Here is a 6,007-nt window from a genome sequence, read left to right on the forward strand (position 1 = left end):
AAAGCACCCATATTTTGTGGTTAAAAAGCTGCCGGAAACACAGTAATATCTGACTGAAACACAACCAGTTTTGTTTGTTGGTGTTGAACATTGGCCATGACCATTCCTATGATAGAGTCAGCTCTTACACTGTGTCTCTTTAGAAATGTTAATATGATAAAGAAAGAGGTAATGTGGAGGTGGAGCTGTGAGATGGCACAGCTTGAGTTAACTGGTGACTTTGAACACCACCCTTGCATGCCAAGGAACTCTACCCCCTCTCATTGTCTCATTAGAGGTAGGACGCTGATATTGTGATACCCATCTGCCTCCTTTATGTATCTACCTGGTGCTGCAGGAATGAGTTAGCATTTTTGCACACCCAGTTCCCTTGTCTTGAAGTCAACAGATTTCTTGAATGGGTTATTGACTGTATCATTATTATTATTATTATTATTATTATTATTATTATTAGATGCCCAAAATAATGTGTGTGGTTAACTCGTCTTAAAAATGGAGGTAATAATGCAATAATAAAATCCAGTGGAAAAATCCTATTGGCTTTTGTCCAGGGAACCAGGGCGATGCCAACTTCCTGGTTGGCCCACAAAAAAATGCCGTCTCTGCACCATTCTATACATGAATTCTAACTTATAAAACTAAAGGTGTCACTAAATTACTGTAATGATTTATTGATGGTAAAATGCTCAGCACCGTTCACACAACAAACAAACTATACAACCCAAATCAGGTGCACTAAAACTGTTTTCAGTGTGCCTAAAATTCCTGCAGATTCATCCTGTTTGGCAGTTACAGTGTTTCAGATGAGCTCTGAGCAGCAGTGACTATTAGTTTTACTTCCTGTGTTCACCGCAAATTCATGTTGTGCCGTGTCCTTCCTGCTCTAAAAACAGACTGGTGAAGTTGTTAATGCCGACTGGAGGGTGACACTGATACACATTGACAGGGCAACAGGGTGAAGCCAGTGTGTGTGTGTTCATGTCTTTGTGTGTTACCTTTGTGTATGATAAAAATGTTTCTGCATGGGTGAGCGCTATCTTGAGGTACCAGTTTCTGTATTTATGTGGGTTTCTGTGCACAAAGAGGTGCACTGTGCACCTGTGTGCACATTTCTGGATGTGCATGTGTGTATGAGTGTGTGTGTGAGTGTGAGTGTGTGAGATAATCTATAATTAAATTCCTGAGTTTAATGGGATTATCTTTGGGAGACAAGCAGCACAACGTCCTTGACATCCATCCCCCCGGTTAGCCACGGGTGAGCGACTGATAGAGACAGAGAGAGAGGGAGAGAGAGAGAGAGAGAGAGAGAGAGAGAGAGAGAGATGAAGAGAAGGTGAGAGAGAAGAGAGGAAACCAGGAGGCAACAACAAAGGGAAGAAGAAAAAAAACAGTTAGGAGAAATCAAAGTGCAATGTAATGCTTATGAAGTGAGAAAGAGAAGCCATCCAGAGGGAAAGGGTAATGGAGAAGTGCCTTGCATTGTAATTATCTCATTTTCTGCTGTGTTACCACTGAAGGTCGACTGGCCTTTTTCCTCAGTGAGCTCCCCTCCACTGACAACACACCACAACTAGCCAGGAGAACCAAAACAAACACCTATAAAAAGACATGAACAGAAGGTCTTAATCATTTTGTCCCGTGCTAAATTATCACTTCTTTTTCAGTTTAACCAATATAAATCGCCTGAGAAACTCACAAGATGAGATCTTTCATTGATTTTTATTTCCTACAATACACCAGCTGCTATATTTAGATCCTCTCCAGACATAAAATCTTTCAGGTGTATCAGTGTTAAAAACCATTGATTAATTAATAGAGCTGAGGAACAGCAAGTCAGCCTTGCCAAATCTCAATGCTTGACTGTTTTTTTTTTTTTTGCTAAGGCTTAAGTCCAGAGTTTTTAGACTTATAAAGCCACCCAGATAGAACACATACATCTGGCCGACGTCGGCCCGATGTATCAAGTTGTTAAGACGTAGCAGGGAGAGCGTTTGCTCATTGCCAAGACGTTGCTGAGACGTCGGCCTTTAATCAAAAATGACCACCACGTGACGTTCAAACGATCAATAAAAGAAGCTGCGCTCACTGGGCGCTCCTTCATTAATATTCATATGCTTCGTTAACTACGACCTTTATTCATTTAGGTCAGACCTTTCAAACTACAAATATTTCACCATTCAATGTAAAAAATCAATGCTAACATTCAAAAATAGCTGACTGTTACCCTATTTCGTGTGTAAGTGTGCACAGTGAAGACACAAAAGTCAATTTGACAAACTTTATTTTCAAATTTCCACAAACAATATCTGACGGCCAGTCCGCTTCTCCTGGCAGCCTGCAAGAGACAGAAAAGACGATGAGCACCTAACTTCAAGAAACAAATGCCAACTTCACCACTGTATTTTTTTTTTTTAGCATTTCAGCTGTCTTTTAGCCAGATTGAAGGCCTTGGGTCCGTCACTCTGCTTAATTTAGTGTTGAAACTGTTAAATAATGGGATCCGGCGTTAACTCCATTAACTGTTAACAGCAGCTCAACAATCAGTCCTTCATCTCGGAAAAACAGTGGTTTCAAAACTGCGCTATTACCTGTAGCCACCGGGTCAGTTTGCTTTGCAGAGGAGGAGACCTCGACTGATAAACTGCCCATAAAATCACATTAACGACATACTGAAGGCATCCTTAAACTTCACTTTTTCATCTCCGCGCTCCTCTCCGCTCCTCTCACCCACACTTGAGCACCTGTCCAGGGCCCCGGAGGTCAGGCCGGGGGGCCACGGGACCACGGGTGGCAGCTCCGAGCACTTACACTTTAACCCAAAACGAGTGCTCACGATAACCAGATGAGCAGATAATGTCAACTAGGGAAAATAGAATGAAAACACCACAGTTGTAGCTTGTTAGCTAACATGAGCTAAACCGCTAAACTAGCTAACAGCTAACGAAAGATAACGTTAGCTGGTGGGGACATGTGCTAAGCTACATACAGCCAGTCGTGCCTCACCACTCACCAGGAACCTCTTTTAACGGTCACAGAATAAACAACATAGCTATTTTCTGCCAATTTATTCCATTTAGCTTACCTGAAACCAACTGCGATGAGATGCTGTGTCCTGCGAGCTCAGTTCCAAACAAAGACTGCGGAGATGAATTTCTGCGACTTCCCGTATGTGGGCAGACATTCTACGGCACTGGGCTGACCCAAAGCCGACGTAACAGAGATGTTTGATGAGCTGGGACAAAAGAGTATTAAATTTAAAGATATCTGCCCATGCGGCCGATGCTTGTTAGACATTATAAATTCAGGGCTGATGTGTCGTCCTCAGGCCGACGTCGGCCAGATGTATGTATGCTATCTGGGCAACAAGACCAACATGAGTAAAAAGCCCTGTTTCCCCCAGTCAAAGTGTTTGCACTGCAAACAGTACTCTTTCATATGCACCGTATTTATCGTCCACAGAACGGGATGCACGCCGACATTTTCAAAACAAAATAAAATAGGCTGCATTGAGAGTCTCTCTCCATGGGATATTTAAAAATAGCGAGTTTGTGCATTTAGTCCTTCCAAGGCAAGCTCAGGGGTTTAGTGTTGCCGTTGCCCACAGGAACAATGCTCCGCAATACTTTTTTTTTTTTTTTTCTCTCCAAGAGAATATTGGGATTTATGCAGTTCACACAATCTGGTCGAAATTAATATATATTTTTAAATGCTTAAAGATTCACTCATTACTAAAAGTGTATGTCATCCAAAGGAGACAATAAAAACTAATGGAATGGCCAAGTTGTCACATTGAAATTTAAGGTGTGCTAGCTAGCTAACTAGCTAGGCACTACCCAAGATACTCTGTAACAGAAGATAACACTCTGCAAGGTGATATGGTATATACCGGTCTCCTAAATGGGCATCCCTTCACCTTGTGTGGAAGTGTAGTAAACTCTGTGTGGATAGAGGATATTTGGTTCTAAACAATACAACACTACATAAAATAAGAATTTAATGTTTGTTCACTGTGTTGCTGCATGTTTTTATCTGCTAGCATAATGTCTGATGTCAGCTGAGTGTAAGTTGCTGCCAGATTTTGTGAGTATATATTTTTATATTTAAACATTGTATATTTCTGTCCAAACTCGAACCGAGCCCGACATTATTTAATAACCAAAGCACTGAGTTTGTGTCACACAGTTGTTACGGTTACAGGCTATTTAACAGGCCGGGCATGCAAAGCGGAAAGGGAGACCTCCGTGTTTGAGACGGGAGTGGGAGGCGGGAGGTCCGACGCTTCCAGCAAGAGGAGAGGGAGAAATATAACAAAATAAGATTAAATAGGAAAAACCTGTCTCCCTCATTTATTTTATTTTCTGCGTTTAATCAAGGCGGAGGCGGGCGGCTGGAGGTCCAAGACTTCCAGCGAGGAGAGAGGTAGAAACAAACAGCCAATGTGTGTCTGTGTGTGTTATGTTCAGGTGTTGTCACGTAAATAACAGTGCCCAAGCAATAAACAGGCCAGACAATAGGATTTTATTTATTTTTACACTACATTTTCACTGAAAGCTGACCGAATCCCAGCCCAAATACAATTTATAGCTACATTTTTGACCAAACCTGGCCCGACCTGTCGGGTACCATCGGGCTCGGATCGCCACACTCTAGTGTGTGTATGTGTCTCTACTGGGGCCTATCTGAATTTCTGTCTTTGAGAGATATTATTTTGTAATATAACTGAATTTTCTATCCATACATATAAATTTTAAATATATTAAAATGATAAGGCATCTTTGAAGAGCTCCCTCCTGGGATTGAACCAGAAACCTTCTTGCTGTGAGGCAGCAGTGGTAACCACCACACCACAGTGCCGCCCCACTACTCCAAAAATAGAGGTCAAGTGGTTTGTTGGTTTGGCCATGTTATCAGGACCATTTAGAGTTACCAGTTGAGCTAATCAGCATGTCTTTGGACTGTGGGAGGAAGCCTGAGAACCGGAGAACCTGGAGAAAACCCACACTGACAGGGGGAGAACATGCAAACTCCGCACAGAGGGCACTTCCACATATATATTTGTATATATATAGCTGAGTTTTAAAACTCGAAGACCTATGGAATCCTATGGTACCAACCATGTTATGCTAGCTTCTCAGGCAAGGGACTAAACAACACTCCAAAGACAGACCAAATTTTGCCAAGGGAAAAACAGCATGGCCATTTTCAGCGAGGTCCCTCGTAGAGATGGCCAAATGAAGCCTTATCAGGCATTTTATTTATTTTAAGAGCCTACTAGATGGCGCTGTTTGTTCATCAAAAGGTTGAAAGCACACTGAATTACCATTCCTTGGGCCTCTCTCGTTAAACCAAGAGCGCCATCTAGTGGGCTCATAAAATAAAGAAAATGCTTCATGAGGCTTCATTTGGCTATCACTAGTCCCTCGACCTCACACTTCAAGATATTTGAATCTTTTTGACAATTATGTTAGTCCCATACAGTTTTGAGCACCATGCACTTTTTTGCATGCAGTGTTTATAACAGATTTATGTCTAAGCACACACAGTGCTGAGCTGCATCTCAAATTAATCTTCAGGTTTCCAGCTTTCAGGTGATATACCCCCCCTTCCAGTGCATACATTTATATATATATATATATATATATATATATATATATATATATGTACTCAAAGGAAACTTTAAGCAAAGAATCATAATGAATGCATAGTGCGAACACACTTGCAGTTGACCAAAAATCTGTGGAGGGGCAGAAGACACTGGGGGACAGATCTTACAGCAAATAAATGTATGTCACTGTCCTTATGTGGTGCTAAAGCATCTAAAATTGCTCCTCACTGTAACCAATGCATGCACCCTAAAAACACCAACAGTCTGTGCTTCATCTCCCTCTGGTGGTCACTGAGAAATTGGCCAAATTTTCAGTCTGTAGTCCTCAACAGACACTGAATTAGGATTTTAAGCTCCATATTAATGATTAATACAGTGTATGAATAAAATACAGGCCATGTT

This window comes from Epinephelus fuscoguttatus, linkage group LG17 (assembly GCF_011397635.1).
Source record: "Epinephelus fuscoguttatus linkage group LG17, E.fuscoguttatus.final_Chr_v1".
Classification (NCBI taxonomy): Eukaryota; Metazoa; Chordata; class Actinopteri; order Perciformes; family Serranidae; genus Epinephelus; species Epinephelus fuscoguttatus.